The 18394-nt window shown below is 42.2% G+C and overlaps 1 protein-coding gene across 1 annotated transcript in view; it reads right to left on the bottom strand.

Moving 5' to 3' along the window:
* The window catches only part of LMX1B (LIM homeobox transcription factor 1 beta), a 136913-nt gene that overhangs the window by 24173 nt on the left and 94346 nt on the right, over window positions 1-18394 (bottom strand). The window lies entirely within an intron of this gene.

Below are 18394 nucleotides of genomic sequence, written 5' to 3'. Positions count from 1 at the left end.
GATTTCCAGAGGGCTTCTATGTGCCAAAATACTACTGAACATCAATTAAAATAGTGTCTAATTAATTTCACTGAAACTCACAGCTCATCCTTCCCGTAACATTCCTTTCTGTGATTACATTAGCAATCCGATAGACTTTGATGGTAATAGACAACATTGTTGTAGCAACCAAAGTCTGAAACAGTAAGGGCTGGGCTGACTGGAGAGAATAAAACACTCAGTGGCATCTCCCGTGCACACTGCAGAGAAAAGTCTTGTCTGCACTTAATCAGCTCACACTGCATGAAGGTTCAGGTAGAGAAGAGAAAAAGGAACAAATCGGGTCATAATTCACCTCTTCCTCTTAGGAGTTTCCTGTTATGGTTCTGTTCTGAGAATTCTGTGAAAGAGGGGAGGGGAGGTTTTGTGCTGCACAATCATAGAATGGCTTGGATTGGAAGGAACCTCAAGGATCAAGTCCCAAACCCCAGTAACATACGTAATCCCAGTTTTCCATCAAACACTGAGTATGTAATTATTTCAAAAACAAATTCCTGATTAGTATGTTCTCTCACCATCTAAACAATGCCATCTCTCCCCAGCCTGTGAATTCACAGATAAGCAGTACTGAAAGTGAATGAAAACCATTCTGTTTCACCTGAACCCATGGAAGAAAGTTATTCCATAACAGTATTAGAAAAGGAAAATTTTTCCTGCAGAGGAGTAAAAGTTCATGGAAGGTTTCATAACATAGTCTGGTAAATTATATATTTTAAAAATATTTTTAACTTTTTTCAGATTCAATGGAATATTATATTTTTCTAAAATAGAGATGTTCCTCTTATTTATCTCTTTACCTATCTGTTGTCTCCTCTTTGTCTGCCAGCCACACAGCAAGTGTTTCTTGGTCTATATCCTACTTAGTTTCTGCATAAGATCACACACAAAAGAGTGATATGTAATTAATACAGTGATAATGTTCCTTGTTAAAACTCCATACATACAGAAAAAATTCACTGTGATGGATTATTTAACATATTTTTTGATTTTTTCATTGTTGTCGCAACTTAAGTTTTCTCAAAAGACACATTTGAAATTGAAAAAGGTGGCAAATATTGTCCATGGCATCATCTACCAACACTTTACTACTAACCTGATACTTAAAATTGAAGTACTGGTGTCACAGTAGGACACTACTGGTAACATGCAGGACTCAAAGTTCCCAGATGGTAACAGAGACAGCATATAGCAGGTCTGGTACGTTCTTGAAAATGGTAATAGATTAAAGTGAGCTATCACCTTATCCTGCTCCATGGAACAACCTGCCCTGTATGACTGAGAGTGCAGTCTCCTTCTGGCCTGAGGGTGCAGATCTTAAGTGCTTTCCAAAGCACATGGAACTCCTGAGAATCACAGAAATATGTAGGTGGGATCTTTGTACAATGAATATGGATACTTAGAAATGGACCTCTCCGAGTTTTACTCATAGGAACTGAGTACCTAGAAACACTGAATTCTGCTCATGGCTCTGAGCGATGCAAGAAGTTCAAAGTGAGTATAATGTCCTTCATATGGTTAAACAACAAGAGTTTTCATCTGAACTTCCATTCCATTGAACAAAGCCCAACACTCCATTAGCACACTCAGAGATGGACCAAAGGGACATTGAAGACACTGCACTTATCAACAGAGCAAGATTATTGTTTCACTAGCCACAGCATTTGAACAGGAAAGGCATGCGTTCCTACTTAGAAAGAAAAGAATATTTGTAATTAATGTTTGAGAAATTGTTCAAACTGTGAAAGTTTTGCCCTAAACAGCATCAAAGAACAGTTGTTTTGGGTAGCAGCCAACCAAACAGAGGGCTGCTGAAAAGCAGCTTGGCAGAATATGTTCTGGGGGTCTTACTAAACATCAAGTTGAACATGGAGCAGATATGACCTTGTCACTAAGACTAACAATACCTTTGGCTGTATTGACTTAAGTAACGTCAACAGGTCAAAAAAGGCGATCCTAATGATCTTTCCCCTGTACTCAGCATTGATGAAGCAGCACCTGAAGTAGTATATCCAGTTCTGGGGGAAACAGCAGATTCTGCTGCCAGTGCTCCCTGTTCCCTGAATATGCCATCTTCTCCTCACTGTTGCAGTTTACCCCAGCAGGTAGCTCAGCACAACAGAGTCATTCTCTCACTCCCCTCTGTAACACCATAATGGGATAGAAAAGACAGCAATAATAGCAGAGTAAAAAAGACTTTGACTACAACAAAAGAGGATAAGCCCAAATGCAGCAGCTATGAACACAGAAATGAAGGAGGAAAGAAGAAGAAGAACCTGCTTACCTTTGCAAGACCTCTGATAAGCAAGGATCTCCAGTGAGAGCCCCTTACCTTCACTGCCAACCCTTAAATGAGGTCTGGGCAGAGGTGGATCCTGGCTCCACCCTTCCGGTCACTCAGGCACATTGCACACACCTGAGCTCTCCTGGGCTGGCCCTGCCTTCCCACCAGGTGCTCAATCACTGGTTCAGGCTGTGGCTTAGCATTTCCTCTATGCTCTCCCTTCTCAGTGGGATGGGGGAGGGAATTAAAAAAAAACCAACAGAGTAGAACTCATGGGTTAAGATAGAACTATTTACTAAGATAGAGAAAAGGAAAAGGATAATAATTATGACAAACATATTGTATATATACACATATATATATATATGAATGTTTATAACAAATGAATCACAAACAATTGCTCACCACCCCTGACTGATGCCCAGCCACCCCCCTGAGCAGCAGAAGAGAGCAAGACAAACTCCCACCTCTTTCAAAACTCCTTCTGCGTGATATCATATGGTATGAAAGATCCCTTTGGCTGGCTTAGGTCAGTCCTGATTCTATCCCCTCCCAGCTCCTTGGGCCTGTCACTGAGAATGACCTTGGCTCCAAACAGCACTGCTTAGCAGCAGCTATAAACCTCAGTGCATTGTCAACATTTTTTTTCCTCCTAGAACCAAAACATAGCATCACAGCAGACACTGCAGGAAACAGCTCTACCCTAGCTGAAACTAAGATGCTCTACCATAGGCATTTTCTTGTGCATACTGTGTTAACTGCAGAAATGCTGATTTTGTGACATCCTACAGGTGGAGCACATGGGGCACTTTTATCAGTTGTGCCTTACCTGGAAAATGCTTTTCCGCTGTATGTCTGTGTGTACACACTGTGCATCTCTTTTATCTCAGGTGAGGTATATCACTCATCTTTTCATTGATCACAGGATGTATCCTAGATTCATAATCAGGTGTATTCTCCATCATTCAAAGCCATGTTCTTCTAAGCTTGCTGTTGTCAGATGTTGTGCTAGTGAACTCTGCACGCTCAGCTCCCACTGCCAGTGCAGGTGTAGCTGCCTGAAACTGCCTGCATCTGCACACCTGGGCCCAGGGGAAAGCCCAGGTATAACTAACTGCCTCCTCCTTGAGATGGCTGTTTCAGGAGCCATCACTGCTGAGTCTGGATGTTGCTAGCAGGGCCTGGGTATCCAAATCAATAAGGAAAAGCTGCCACTCACTATTGAGTGAGAAATGATATGCTATTGCTGGCCTCCATTCTGCCCCAGATAAGGATCTTGGTCAGATTTTGATATTGCAAAATAAAAGTTGGGTATCTTTTACTTAGGAGGAAATAAAGTGCACAAAATCCTCAAGCTGTCAGAGTGAAGCAAGGAGACAATTTTTATATGGCTGTGAGGAAGGAAAGAGACATGAAAATCAGGACAGGTTTGTAGGAGATGCTGTAGCCATGCAAGAATATTTGGGGGAAAAAAATGACCTTATTCAGATGTTCTTGATTTTTACTTCAGAAAATAATAATAATAATAACAATAATAACGATTACATAGAAATGTAATTCCAGGTAAATATTTAATTAATTTCAAATTATATGAAAATATTTGTTTTGGGAAGGGATTTGGGGCATATCAAACACAGTGCAGGTCAGCAATCAAGTTGATCCCCCTGCTAGGCTTAGCACTGAGGCAGCCTCACTTGGAATGCTGTGTGCAGTTCTGGGCTCCACGGTATAAAACTGGTGCCCTGTACCTGTTGGTGTTCAGAGGCATTTGGACAGTGCCTTCAATAATAAGCGTGCTTTGACTTTTGGTTAGCCTTGAGCAGGTCAGGCAGTGGGACTCAGTGAACTCAAGGAAAAGTTTGTTGAAGGAAAATAGTGATGATGGATAAAATATTATTCCATTAATTTGATTAAAACTGTTCGTTTTTATCTACTTAGTCTGTGGAGTTTTGGTTTTCTTTCTGTGGTGTAATTGTTGATTTTGGTACTGAAATATGAATATTCCAGACCACAAAATACCAGCTCCAGCTTTTGGAAACTGCTTTCTGAAAGGTAATTGAGGGTTCACTGGCATTGCTACTAGGAGCAGCACAGCCTTCCTTACCACTTTGGTTTCTTTTAGAGTGGGTAGTTTCATTGGCATAAGTAAAGTAACATAAGGGAAAGCAGCATCCAGGGAAAACGGGGACTGGAGAATCTGGATGGACTTGCCAGAAGGTATAACAGCTCTAAACAGTTAAGGCCTGGGCATCTGGAGGTAAGCTTTGATGGCCTGGCTCCCCAGTGTGCCCCTTTAAGCACCTGAACACTTTGGGAAGATTAAGAAGAAAAAGGTACACCATTCTGTAATGGAAAGTGAAAACTACTGAAAGCAGTAACATCTTTAGTGTGCAAGTTTGAATAATATATGGAACATGGTAGTTAAGGTTCAGAAATTTACTACGATGCCCTTGGGTCGCATCTTTGGAGTAGCTCTATGTAGAGATAACCAAGGTACTATGAGAATGAATGTGCTTTCTGTACCTACAGTAATTTGGGCTAATTGGTGCAGGCTCAGCATCACTCTATTGTGGAGCAGAAGGCTGTACAGAAATTCAAAGCAACTAAGCTATCAACTTCAATAAGTTCTTCATCCAAAAAGCTTACTTAAAATAGAAAAAAGATGCTTGCACAGGCAGGCCATTCTGAAAGCATCCATAGTTATCCATAACTATAAAAAAATATTTCAGTTTTGAAGAAAGTGGGATTTTTAGAACTTTTCATGGATCCCTAATGATGCTTGCAGGGTACCCAGGCTTCCAACGAGCCTAGCAGCAGAACTGCTATGCAGTGGACAACCCAGGGCCTCAGGAACCCCAGTGATGGCAGTTCTGGCTCTGTGGAGGCCAGAGGGAAACTGAGTTCACTTCCATCTGTTCTGCCTGGCACCCAAACCCATCAGTGCTTGGCCATGTTTCCAGCAGTACCTGAAAGATTAAAGACTAAGATCTGCTCCCAATTACAACACTTTCCTCAACCCATCCCAGCACACACATAGGTAATGCCCCCTGAGGCTGCCTGAATCATCACTGCAGCATCAGTATCTGACACTTTGCTTTGCAAAGCATTTGCTGTTTAATGCCTGTCTTTACTCCAGTTCCCACTTTGTTGAAATGACGAAACCCTGCACGGTGTCAGCCTGACATGATTCCCTTCTCCTGGAAAGGATTCGTTCATTGCACTGGCAGAGCTGCCAGGTATGTGGAAGGGGAAGGGCTGTGCTCACATGCTCCAAAGGTGGTTGAGAAATCTGAAGACATCGCACAATCAGATGTAAACAAACAAGTTCTGCATATTCTCCTTTCCCAAATATTCAGAAATCTTAAAAGAATTGGGTGTGTAATTGAGAGTAGCTAAAGGCAGCTTTATCCTGTGCTACCAGGATTCATGCAGCTGATCACCCAAAGTTTCACTTGGCAGGTTGACAGGGGTTATGCATTTTCACATGGGTGAAGCTCTTAAACAAAGTTTTGCATCCTGAACAGCACAATAAATAAATAAAAATAAGAATAGTGGAAAGAAAAAAAAAAAAACAGCACACACACACACACACACACAAAAAGAAAAAGAAAAACAAAAAAACAAAAACCCACATCCTCTTGTTCCACTGATTTTGTTTCAAAAGGCTGGAAAAGAAATGTTCATTCTCCCTTCACTTCAGTCTTACATCTAAGCTCTTTGTCCAATGTTGCAGCTTTACAGCACCAGAATCCTATTTTCTTTTGCCTCTGGAATCTCACATCCATTTTCTTTGAGAGGCAAAAAGAATGATTTTTCCTATATAAAAGCTCTGGTGTCCCATGTCCTCTGTAGGCACTTTTGAGGATGTTGTTCTTGATGTCACAGTGTCCCACTATCAGACAGCGATCCCAAAGCAGGATTTTGGAAGGCTTTGTCAGAAAACCATGCACTTGAAAGGGATGCAATGGTTCTGAGAAATGGAGAGCATTTCCCTGAAAACCAAAGCACTCTCAGAGTGGGCGCTCCAGGGAACAACGCTGGCGTTACTGCCAGAACATCACATCTGTTTGCTTGCATTCTAAGATCTGCACTTCTTTCTCTTATAGGCCAGCAGAGAAAATAATTCTCTGAAATCTCCGTAGACAGCACATCACTGAACAAACCACTGAAGAAGAGGGGAATATGAGGCTTTTGTTGCTCTGCACTTGAAGGAATGGAGAAACTTGCACTTTATACTATGAAATTTCAGTAGTTCTGAGTAGTGACTATGATAGTGACTTTCCCATCTTTTGAGAAAATTGTCGCTCCTCCTGACTTTGTTCCATGCAAACTGAAAATAATTGAAATATGGCATGGTCAACAGAAAAGGATACAATATAATGCTAAAGCCTGCCACCTTTTTTCTGTTGTCACAATTTCAATTCATGTATCTCTTGATTCCATCCTACTCTGCAGACCTTAGAAATGCAAGAAAACAGAGGAGTGAGTGGGCCAACATTCTGAGAGTTCCATCCCAGACAAGCCACGTGAGGTGCTGAGCTTAGACAAAAGCTCTCCCCACCAACATTGTAATGAACTCTCACCACCAGAGAGAACCGCGGGGGAGGGGAGGGCTGAGAAAAAAAGTTTTTCGTGCTTTTTTCAATCATGGCTCTTCTGAGACAGAAAAGTCCACCTACAATACAAACCATATCATTTACCAAAACCACAAGTGAGCGCATTTCTGGTTCCTTCTGCCGCAAGCTTTGACGTCGAGTGGCATTCCCAGCATGGAGATAAATTTATTTATTCATTAATTTAATATATTCAGTAAACCAACCAGCACATAGACTTATTCTTTACAAGTAATTAGAATGTATTACAAGCATACAAATGTGCCTAAGATTGAGAACTCAGGTTATAATCTAATGAAAATATTGTCGCTGAATTAATTTCCTATGTGGTGCCAGAGCTGTGGAATAAAAAGTACATTGAAAGTCTTCAGAGACCTACTGTCAACAGCCTAGCACTGCCTCTACTTCAAGTTGGAGAAGATTAGATTTCAAAAGCCTGTTCTATTTCACCCCTTCTCTTAGTTGTCTTGCAGGAATCTTCCATGCTTTAAAGGTCTCTCCAAATTTGCAGAGATTTAGAAACTGAAGAAACAGGCAATTTCTGCTACAAGTTTTGCTAAAATGCATTGGTCTCACCGAAACATAGGTCAAACGCACATTTACTGGGAAGCTAAGGCCATTGGTCATCTGAGCAAAGCTGCAGTCCATGATATTCTGCAGATTGCATCATCACAGCAGTTGAAAATCATACTGTCTGGCTGCTCTTGGCTGTAGATGCAGTCTCTCTTTGTTAGAACTGCAGCAACAGTGCACCATCAGTACGTGGAGGGTCACTGCTGCTTCAGTCCTACAAGCAATTGGATTTGATTCTCGTCTAGCATTTTCCACACCCTAAGCATTTTGCAAGCTAACTGATATTGTATCAGCAAGAATAGGAATATCTTTTAAGAATGAGATATATGATTGTAACAGTTTTTTTGTCTTTTTGTTGTTGTTGGTTTTTTTTTTTTTTTTTTTTTTTTTTTGCATGAACTGGAATGTGGCCAAAGGCTGCATTCAGTAGTGTTCTCAGAAGATAACTGAAAATTGAAGGGAGAAGCAATCATGAAGTACCCTTTGGAGATTCGTTCTTTGTCCTGCCATTGGAAATCAGGCAGACGACCTATTAGTGGCACATTAGTTCCAGCTTTCTTTTTCGATCCACCGATATGGAGAGTCAAGAAAGCCCTGCAAAAATGGCCCTCTTTGGGGGCACAGATTTCAGACATGGGCTGTGTCACCAATATGAAGCAGTTTTTTTTCCAATACACCCCTGGAGCTGCCTGTTAGTAACCTATCTTCAAAGCCACTTTTGTTTCTCTCAACCTAGTGTAGAGATCCCAGGGCTTCTCGTTCATTATACTAATGAAAAGAGGTGATTAGGTTATCCAGGTCTTTGTGGTTAATTCTGCTCGGTCACAAGTATTTTGACTGCTTCAGTAAGCAGGAGACAGGCAGTGCTGTGTCCTGCATGAGCACCGTTGCCATCGGGAGTGTAATTACTCAGTCCTAAAGCAAAAAGTTTTCTCATAGCAGTAAGGTGTAGAGAAAGATAAAAAACTGTACGGGCTTCATGAGGAGCACTTCTGTGCGGGGGCTTATCAGTGGTTCCTTATCAACATTAATCTGACAGCACAGATGTGAGGGAACCCATCTGATGGGCAGTAACTCATTTTGCTTTGCTGGACACCAGTTCACTTGTTACAAGTTGAACAAAGAAACAAATTAAGAAAGCCTGATTTGGTAGTGTTGGTAATGAGGGAGGGGTGGTGGGGAGCATAGGAGAAAGCTGCCTGTCTTTGCTGTCTGTTGGTGTGAGTAATAACCATTACACAACACCCACAGACGTACTTCCTCCTGCAGAGAGAGGTCATGGTAATTAAGGAGTGAGTGTGTAAAAAAAAAAAAAAAGAGCATTTCATATCCCATGTTCCTCATTTTAATAACACAGACTTCTGTGTTGTGAAACAGCCTCCTTAGAAAAGCATTAAACGTGGTGGCACATGTCCTCAGCTGCAGCAGCCTGCACCTGTGGGATGGTCCCCTCCGCCCGTGAGAAGCTTAGGGAAATTTGTGCCTAGAAGTGTCACAGCTTCTCTTTACAGCTTCCAAAACAATGTTTTTGAATACCAAAATGAAGCAGCAAAAAAGCTAGAAGTATGTTTAGAAAAAGTTGTATCAAGGCTGCCATAGTCCTGATACTCCCAGAAGGAAGTCGACTTCTTACGCAGGAAATAATATTTCAAGTAGAAAACTGTAAGAAAGCCTTCAGCCCTTTTTACACCACCCCAGATTAAAAAACAGCTCAATTCTACCAGAACTATGAGAATTTTGAATAAGTCATTTAAGAAGTAAAATATAATTATTTATTTATTTATTTATTTTTTAAAGAGGGAAGGACAGAAAAGCAAAGCAAGAGATAATGAGGAAAATCTGTGTGTCCCTGACTGAAGACATTCATTTGAGTGCTGGAGTCAGGCCTTCTGGGCTCTGTTCACAGCTCCATCGTGTCAGTCTTTGTGTTGCAATTATCTGCCAGTCATTTGAAGACTTTTTCCTTTGGACATCACTTGACTATGTCAGGGTCTGAGCAAACTCTCACTATCTCTGCTGCCAAGAATGGATTTGGTATTCACCACCTGTGACTCAGTGACCAGCTGGCACAGCTGGTGGGCAGGCCTGCTTCTTGGTGTGCAGGTCTCTCCGTAGCCCCCCACATACTTCCTTGTAGATGCACCATCCAGTGCGCACCAGTGAAGCTCTGGTCATTGACAGTAAGCAACATATAATGTGATCTGCATAAGCTATGATGCCGAAATGTTTGGGTGCAGCACCATGCACTGATGTGTTGGCCAGGACGAGTCCAGTCTCAGCTACTGCCAGAGGGGACAGTCAGATCCCAGTGAGGAGTCATGGACCAAGGAGACGACTATGAAGGTTCTTTTCTGCACATAAGTTCTTCTACAGCTACAACCAAAGGCAAGCCTTCTCTTCATTCAAGAAATCCATATTTAATTCTCAAAATATGAGGAAAAAATATTTTGAGAATGCAAATGGCAGATGTTGCTTTGATAAATATTACAAGTCAAATTCATTAGTGATATTTCAAAGAGAATTGCTTTGTTTTCCTGTCATAAGCAAACAAAGAAATACCATTCTCTGTCACCTCTCTAATTTTAGAGTATACACTAAGGTTCTAGTGCTAATGACGGTGTTCCTTTGACAGAAAATAGACCCACAGTATCTTAACTGCAAAATATGGTTTTCAGGAAGGAATGGTTTTCCGAGAATATGAAAAAATATTTCATTCTTAATGAGTAATTGGTTTATATTTGTATACAAATAAAGGAGAAGCAGGTTTACTATGTACTTAATAGCATTTAATGCATGATCATTTCATACAGCGGGGTCATACTCACAATGATTCTTTTATGTTATTAAAATATTGATAAAACACTAAACATTCATTAGTTACACCAATTCCAAGTGCACAAAAGGATGAACAAATGCGTTTTCATTATGAGAGGTAATAATAATTAAGAGTGACAGCACCTTATCCTCAGGATCTGCCTCCCAGCAGCAGTTTGGCTGATAAAAAAACAGAAGTTAAGATAAGGCAGCAATTATTAAGACAAATCTTTTGAAGGGCTGTTTGAACTCCTGTGTCCAGCAGATAATCTGATTTTACAAGGTGCTCCAAGGCGGGGTAGGCTGCGGGAAGCCGTACCCAGGTGCAGGCCTTCAGCCCTTTGCACCGGCATTTTTACCTCTAGCCATTTCCTCGGTCTCTTCTTCTTTTGTTTGCTACAGCTGTGGCATATAAATCAGTCTTCATTCCGTCTCACTGACACCAAAGAGAAACACAACACAAACAATGCAGAACAGCAAGTCCCAAATGTATTAATCTTTTATCCTTTTTTTTTTTTTTTTTTTTTTTTTTTTTTCCCTGATTCCTTTCCCCTATCTTTTTGGGGAGATTCAGAATGGCTGTGGGCAACTCAGTAATTCTTTCTTCATAAATATTACATGCATGCAGAGCATGAATATCTGAGTAGCTAACTCTGACTTAGGTGAAACCAATTGCTAGTGGCAAATCATTTTTCCTCAGTGCCATTCCACCAATAACAAGCACGAGGGGGACAAGATGATGCAATTTGGAGGTGGACAGCAAAAGGGACAGAAGGTTTAGACTGGGAACAAAGACAATTATTGATCAGTCCTTTCAGCTGAGCTCTGAGGTGGGAGTTTTAGCAGAAAGGTATCTGTGTTCAGCAGCTATGTGGGTATTCTTAGCAATTAAATTAGCAAACACTGGGAAAAAAAATTGACTGCTTATGGCCAATTTTTATTATGTCATTGAGCTGCTACATCTTGGTGTGCTATGCCCTGTGCAATGACATACGCTTCATGTGCAAACTGCAGTGGGGAAGATCAGGCAGCTCTCTAACATCCTCCCCTTGGGGTGCATCATATCCCCAGTGGTAAAACTGTGGCTCTCAGTGGGTAAGGACAGTGTGGTTTCCCTCTGCGCAGTCCTATTTCCCTCATGCATTTCTTTTCTCTCATTGGCTCTTGCAGCCACGTACTCACAGCTCAAGGTGGATTAAGCAGCTGTTCCAGTGGAAACTGCTTTCATTTTGGTCCCTCATGGGATGTTTTTCAAGCCAAATGAACTCACACTGCTGCACATGGGCTGCAGAGGACGTGCTGAAAGACTGTGCCTGGCAGTGTAAAAGTGGCAGAGTAAAAGTTGTGACTTTATGCTTGAGGCATAGAAAAGAGATGTAGTGTCTCCAGACAACAGGAATAGCAACAGACAATCAAACCTCAGCTGAATTTTACTGCTTACATTGTCCCAAAGACATCAGCATATATTGGTCTCAGATTTGCATTTATTGGGTGAACACTTTATAATCCATTGGTAATAGTTATGTACACTTGTCTATTTTAGAATATATCTCCTCTCACATCTGTTTTGCCTCAAGAAACAATCTTGGATCGCTCTGAAACCACTGCAGTGCACACACTGCATTGCCAGGTCTTCTGCCCCACCAGCCCAATCCTGGGCACTGCTGCAGCTGCCTGGCTCAGGACCTGCCCTGAGATGGGCTGTGCTCTGCAGATGGTGCCCTCTGGGCTCCTGGGCTGGCCTGGCCATCCGCAGCATGTGTGTGGCACTCACACGCCTGGCTCAGCCAAACAAGCAGACAAACTTTCACCTTTGGTATAGGGCCTGCTTCTCATTCCAGATAAATCTGCAGTTATTCACTCATTGAAAATACCAAGTCCCACATTAGCAGGAGACTGTGAAGCAGGTGAAGAGAGGATTGCTCCTGAGGAATTCAAATGCAAACTGAACATCTTTGGACAGTTGTGTTGAGCCTCCCCAAGGGCCACTGGCTGTGCTTCTACCGTTCTTCCCAGGGAATCCCACAGATCACACAGATCTGCTGACTGCGGAGGGCAACCTGGAGCCACCTGGGATGCTCAGGGACCCACAGGTAGGTGGTATTGGACAGGGCTGTAATACTGCCTTGGTCCCCGTGTGCTGCCTGCACATACCAGAAACAACTGGCAGCTGAGAGGGCTTTCTGAGTCCAAACATCAAGGATACTAACACTCTGTTTTCCAATACGAGCACTATGTGGCAGGGACCAACAGAGCAGCACATTTCCTCTGCCAAGTAAGGACAGGAAAATGTTGTTTGAGTTGGCTTTACTTCCCCATGCTCAGCAAGCTTGAGGAGCAGAACCTGCTCAGGAGACAGTCCAAGAATACTGGGCAACAGTGAGCTGTCAGTTGGGTTTTCCTCATTCCCCTGAAGCTCTGCGCCTTACTGCCTGTCCAAGTCAGCAGTACTGCTTACTTTTCACTTAAGGATAAATGGCATTGCTTAAGATAGTAAAAAATAACCACATGGCCGTTTCTGTGACACATAAGCAGAGCAAAGGAGGTTAAAAAACTTTGGCCCAGGCTCTCCAGCTGGGAGTTCTGGAGCTGATTCACTTTCCATACCTGTGTTTGCTCCACTTTGCTTCACTTTAAAGAACACATCTTTCAGAAAATGCTCTCTTCTTATACTTTCTGATGAAAATCTAGCAGTTTTGGTCATAAATTTTCAACTTGAGATGTTTTACTTTCATCTCTGGAAAACTGAGCATATTCTTTCTGTTGGTGAGAAACAGCATTTAGTTGGAAATTGTAATTCTCAGCTTAAAAATAGTTTCAACATAAATCTTTGAAGGAAGCCTATTAACAGTGTCTAAGTTGCCTTACAACACAACTAGGCAGACAAGATCGTATCGCAGCTCTTTGGGTGATAATCCCATTTCTGGCTGTTGTCAGCAAGGAATATGCTGTGTCAGGGCACAGGCACAGTGGGATTCTCTGAGTAATCTTTCCCTTGATGGACCTCCAGCCCTGGGAAGCAGCAGGACAGCTGGAGGCTGCACCCAGGGCACTGTTAGCAGCAGCAAATAGCTTTTAGCTCCACAAGCTTATCTGACTCTTCCACTGAGACTGCTGGTCTCCCAGCAGGCAGCAGCAAGAGCTAACGCAGTGTTTCCCTGAAGCAGCTCCCGCGATATCAGAAACACTGACAACCCTCTACACCTCTGCTAGTCAGTGGATCAAGCAGATGGCTCCACATCACCGAGGAAAAACCAACGCAGTGCCCGGTTGCAATGATCCCCTGGTGTTCTGGCCTGAGAGAACAGCGGTGCTATCCCCCAGTATACAGAGAAGACACTTTCAGTCTGCAAAAGCAAAGAAAGAACTGCACTCTGAAAGAAAATCCTGCTTTGTTTACAGGTTGCTTTTATTTACAAATATACTGAGGTGTAATCTCTCTCTTTTTTTCTTTTTCTGTTTTTGTTTTAGTGTCTTTGTGTGGGTGGGTGTGTGCACATGGGAGGAAGAACAATGTTTGAGAAACTCATGTATCATGACTGCCAGGCCATGGTGGCAGAAAATAAAATCAGCAAAATGAAATTTAAAAACACTAATAAATAATTTAACAATGACAAGTAATTAAATAATAAAGAAAACGACGATCTACATACATTATGGTGGCTTTTTACCAACACAGAAGGAAAGAAGGGGGAAGCTACTGCGAAAGGCAGATGGTTACGTATGAAAGAGCATATTCATATTTTTACAGGTTAAACAAATTGTAACAGACAGCTACAAAATACTACATTTTGATAACATAAATACAGAATATATAAATATACAAGTAATACAGCCATACACAGCTAAAAAAATAGGGTGTTCAGTTAAAAACAGAGTTCCCAATGCAAAATATCTGGCAGTCCCTTCATAGTCACTGCTGAATAGAACAACGGTGGCAGAACCAAGAGGACGTGGGCTGTGTCCTTTAGGAAGGCAAATGACCGCCAGTTTATTGGGGCAGGCCTCAAGTGAGCAAAGCTGTGCCTAAGTCCCCCCAAAGCCAACACCTTCCATACTTACCCAAAGGTAAGCACGTGCCTAAGGAGCCCCCTAGTGAGACAGATCCAAACCTGAAGCCCTGGCACACTGCAGCGGGTGCAGTTGTTTTCTGCCCAGTGCCACCAGGTGAGGAGGAGAGCTGGCACATAGACGGACCAGTACATGCAGGAGCACCTGCTCTCCATGGATGTGGGAAATGCTTTGAGCACTGGGTTATGTGCAGTGTGGCCCTGAGCACTTCAGACTTGGAGTACTGTGGCTCCAGCTTCCGCAGCTTTGTTGTGCTTTAGGATACTCTCTTTCCTTTCACTTTCGTGACAAAATTTGGGACCTGTAAGAGCTCTTTCCTTCCTCTTTGCTTCTGCTGTTAAATTTTAGTAACTTTTTGGGGTGGCCAGGAATACTGATTTGAAGAAGGCGCTCTCACAAACCCCAGCTTGCAGCGCCCTGGCAGCACAGTGGAGAGCTGGGTTCCTGGGGCACCTGGGAGGCTTTGGATGCACCTCTGATCCCTAAGGAAGCTGAAGGGAGTTCTGAGCAGAGTGGGAAGAGTTAGGTGGGTTCACACCATCCCTGGAAGGTATGCCAGCATGAAGAACATTCCCCATACAATGATGGCACAGTGAAATGGCTGCCAATAGAAAAGCACTGACCTCCTTAAAGGACATGGGAGTATTCATCAGACATGGGCAGGGTGGGTCTGAAGAATCCACTCAGCAGTCATCGTGAGACTAGAGGGAGTCGTGCCGTGGGCATGGTTAGCAGTGACTGACCAAGTGGTCCAGATGTTTTTAGCCACAGATGTTAAAGAAGAAAATGAGATCAAAATTCCTGGGATGCTGTTTCAATCTCAGTGAGTGCAACCACTGTATTTTACTTACAACTATAGTTCACGTTGTGACTGCGAACCATATCTACCACCAGTCCCGAAGCGCTTAGAACACAGGCTTTATTCCATAGCGCTTTGGAAAACAGGGGGCTGAGAAGAGCGCTACGTGGTAGGAATTGCTCCCTTGACACTCAGCCACGCAATGAAGCACATCGCCACCCAGCTGAGAGCCACTTGGGTTTGGTGACTACACTGCTCAGAAACCATTTATGAATGCAGGAAAATCTGTGTGCTACCACTGCTTTTATAAACAGATATGGTAAATGCACAATAAAGACCTCTGAGGAAGATGTAACGTGGTGTATTCACTCTGATCTCACAGAGATCTTTTTTAAACATTATTGAGCAAACGCTGAAACCTAATTAATCATCTTTTACTTAATTGCATCTTGTCACCACCTTAGCTTAACATGTATTCCTTGCTTAGCCAAAACAACATGATTGAAGCACTGTGAAGAGCTCACTTGATGCATTTGTATTAGACAGAGGTTCATTTCCTAGGGAAAATGATCACTGTAAGGTACATGTAATAAACTGCTGTCGTGACCTCTAGCCTCCAAGCTCCCATATGTGCAATCATTGTTTGTGGTTTCCGTGGAAGTGCCAGATGCTAAGAATTTTTGGCAAGGGTTTATCAACTTGACTCAGTATAAGATATTACTGTGATATGGCCCATTAAACATTTTACTTTTACCTGATTGGTGACAGTTCCCTTGCCAATAGAAGAGTAAAAGAAAAATCAAAAAGGTCAGAGGTTGCTATATAATCTTTTACTGCAGGTCCCAGGTTAAAACCACAATGATCACACTCCAGTAGGATAATTCATAAAAAAAAAAAAAAAAAAAAAAAAAAAAAAAAAAAAAAAACCTGTCATTTATTTTGTTTTAATGAACTTTGGCCTTTGCCAGATATAATGGGTCTGCTGGAAACCTTCGGCTACGCATTCCTTCTCTTGACCAGCAGCAACCCACAGTGGCAAGGGAAGCATTATGCATGCTAGAGGGCTCGACTGTGTAGTGCCTGTGGCACCAGAGGTGGAGGAATATGTGGGAGCAAACAGCTGTGACTCCATCACACCACACACTGAGGGAAAAGAGATGGTACATACAGGTACACTGCAATGAAAGAAAAGGTGTCAAGCAGCCGTCTAAAGTACAACAAAGGATTATGGTTATTTCAGCTATCTAATGGGATATCTGATCCTTTTCTTGGAAATGGATTGTATTTTCAACATTCAGGACAGAAGCAGAGGTAGAGTTGGGACAAAGCAGTTCTGCAGGCCACGTTATAGCTCTCATACAAGTCTCTGTTTACATTGAAAATGTCATTTTGATTCTGCCAGTAATGAGGGACAAAAGCAAGATTTGTGTCTTGCTTATAAGCCCAGTATGTTCGAGATGGTGAAGATGCTTTTCTATGACTCTAGAGGAGCACAGGAGGAGGATGGGGAAGAAAACATAATGAATCCATTGAGACTGGTGGTTACAAATGTTTATAATGTGCCATACAGAAAGTGCTTGCCTTCTGCCCTGCAAGCAGTACAGCTCACCTGAGTTCTTTATAAATATTTACTACCATGCAGAGAGAAAGGAAATTCTTTATTTTAATACATAAGGAAAGCAAAGGATGGGTAAGAAAAGAAAATTCTTTCAATTTCAAAACACATCTGGGCGTTCACAGCCTTCAATTAAAAAAGACACTTCCCTATCAGAAAGCGAGAGAATGGTCACTAGCAAAAGCACAGGGGTGTAAAGGCCCCAACTCCTCAGAGAGATGAGACGGGCAACTGCAGGAGGGGGAGCATCTTCCAGCACCTGTGTGGGGCCATGGGATCCTTTAGGTGCTGGGAATCACGTGGAAGGCAGGTATAGGTTTGGCTGCCGTGCAGCAGCAGGAGGGGTCTTCTCCAGGTCTGTGCTTCACTGCTGTACAGTATGCACATAGTCTTCTCCCCCAGTGCTTACCTCACCTCCATAGAGTGAAGCTGCATTAATTTATCTCAGAGATAAAAGCCAGGGCCCCAGGAGTGACCATGCTCCTGTGAGCATGCTGTGACCCATGGAGGCTGCAGCTCTGCCCCACTGCCAGTCCTCGGCCCAGTGTCATCCAGAACTCTGGACTTGGTTTTGGCTGTTATGGTCAATAAAGTAAAGGTATTTATTTCAGAAAGGGTCTATCCTGCCAATCTTTTCCCATGAGCTCTATTTTGAACACACCCTGTAATTACTGATATTACCCTGGCAAATTTTCCCCATGAAGTTTGCTCCACTAAGAACCATGACCATACTTGTCTGCCTCTCCACATTATAATTATCACCAGGCAATATTCATAACTATGCTATTATTATTTATGATATTTTATGTCCTACGAAGTCCTATACGACATATGCACAGACTTCAGAGTCTGAGATGATCAGACTTCAGCTGGGACATTCCCTTCAGTTCAAGCACTTCTTGCTCCTCCATTTGCACTACTAGAAGGTTAGTTGGAGTATTTGTTATAAATACAGGAGTCCCACCAGTGTGAAACCTGCAGGCATTTGATTTGACTCCAGTTCCACACATCCAAACCTCCCACTGAGATCTCTTTCCTACTTTTTTTTCCCAGTTGGTGCACATTTCAGGACTTCTGATGGCTCAGGCTAGAACTGTATACCATAGATTCTTGCTGAGGCAAGACAATTAACTAAAGGAGTGCTTAATTATTCCAGATGGACAATGGAGTATAGCACATTTATGCCTCATGCAAAACATAAATAAACAGAACAGAATGAACAACACATCTGCCAATCATAGTCTAGACTTAAAATTTGGCACTGAAATACTTACAAACATAAGTAAATGTTTTATTCTCACACTTCAGAAAAATTAAATAAAACTCTGTCTTGTAAGCACCTTTAGTTTTAATTATTTAAGATCAATACTAATCTAAATGCCTCTGTCCCTAACATGCATCTCATCTCCAGGGTCATAGACCTTTCTTATTACAAAATCACTGGCTTTCTCCACAAATATTACTGTTAACCAGTTTCCTCAGTACCATATGTATAAGGGCTATAAACTAATGAGCAGATCTAGGTTATGTAGAAAAAGTGTAGAAAGGAAACAAATGTTGAACGTCACATTTACATTAACTTCTCACAG

This window comes from Gallus gallus, chromosome 17, assembly GCF_016699485.2.
Source record: "Gallus gallus isolate bGalGal1 chromosome 17, bGalGal1.mat.broiler.GRCg7b, whole genome shotgun sequence".
In the NCBI taxonomy this organism is placed as follows: Eukaryota; Metazoa; Chordata; class Aves; order Galliformes; family Phasianidae; genus Gallus; species Gallus gallus.
This window is presented reverse-complemented; position numbering and strand designations above follow the sequence as displayed.